This window comes from Habropoda laboriosa, unplaced genomic scaffold, assembly GCF_001263275.1.
Source record: "Habropoda laboriosa isolate 0110345459 unplaced genomic scaffold, ASM126327v1 scaffold57, whole genome shotgun sequence".
Lineage (NCBI taxonomy): Eukaryota > Metazoa > Arthropoda > Insecta > Hymenoptera > Apidae > Habropoda > Habropoda laboriosa.
Window position 1 is genome coordinate 2533644 of NW_017100229.1, and position 1426 is coordinate 2535069.

Consider the following 1426-nt stretch of genomic DNA (forward strand, 5'->3'; position numbering starts at 1 on the left):
CACTCTTTCTCTCTCTCTCTCTCTCTCTCTCGCACTGTCGCCTTTCTTTTTATTCTGCACGATTTCCTGGTAATTAATACTACGATCTCGGTTTATAACTTTTCTCTTCACGTTAGTTCCACCCTCGCGCAACGCTAAATACCTTTTCCATATATTTCTCCGTTTTTATTATCGATCATCTTTGTTTCTCTTACTCACCCTTTCGTTCTGTGTTTCGGTTCTTTGTTTTAACACACACACACGCGCGTCCTCTTGCTCTCTTCATACTCTCCCTCATTCGCACTCAATTACCCTCTTCGCGTTTCCCCGTTTTCTTTTTTTTTTTTTTTGAATTTTCCACAATACAGGATGGCACCGGAACCGTTGATTCTCGAAGAAACGATCATCGTGGTCGTAATTTATGGTTGCTCGTTTCGTCCGCGACCATCCTGCGATACACACGACGACTGCTTCGACTGTTAAATTTCTCACTCTCACTCTCTCTCTATCTCTCGCTCTTCCTCTCTCTCTTTGTCCAAATTTTAACGAGGAATCTCTTCGTGTTTTCTTTTTCCTTTTTCTTCTCTCTCTCTCTCTCTCTCTATATATATATATAATATACTTTATAAAATACATTAGTTTACAAACAACGTGGATTAAGTGCCGACGTCCCGCGGAAGTTATCACAACTCGGACGCTCTCGATCGTGGAACGGCTATCGACTTTAAAAGAAAAAAGGAAAAAACACTCTACCCGGGCGTGAAACTAGTGGAAGAACTCTGTCTATAGCTCTCGAGAAAAAGAAAGAAAGCACACATTTTGCTCGCGTCGTTCGCGCGCTACCACTCGCTCGATAAATATCGCCTTGAACAACGCCGTTATTTCTTTTTTGTTTTCAAACTTCGAGTCTCCGGCACGTACGATTCTTCACCCTTGCTCTCTCTTTTTTTTTTTTGTAATTTTTAATTTTTCTCCCTCTGCCTGCTTCGTTTCTTTATTCATAGGACGAGAAAAAAACAAATAAAGGACAAACAGTGCTCGGAGGTGGTGTCTCAGGGTAAAAACAGGATCGCGTTAAACGGAGCTGCGCAACCGACTGGCAGAGACGTCGATCGTTAGAACAATAAGACTATCTTATCGTGCTACATACATATTTACAAAGCCTCCGTTCACGGAGGCAACACACCCTCTCTCTCTTTCTCTCTCTCTCTCTCTCCTCTCGTCGATTTTATTCCCTGAATCCGAAACGTGCACTAAACGCAGGAAGCAAACGGGAAGGCATTCATTCAAGGGGCAAGCTCCTCTCTCTCCTGCTGCAAATAATTCGTCTCGTTTCTCTCAGACGCGAATCTTCTCGCGAGTTAAAATAAATATCGTTCAACTACGCGCTGTTCGTTGCTTGAAAACAAGAGGAAAAAACACCGCGGAGAAAAAAGAAGAGATTGGA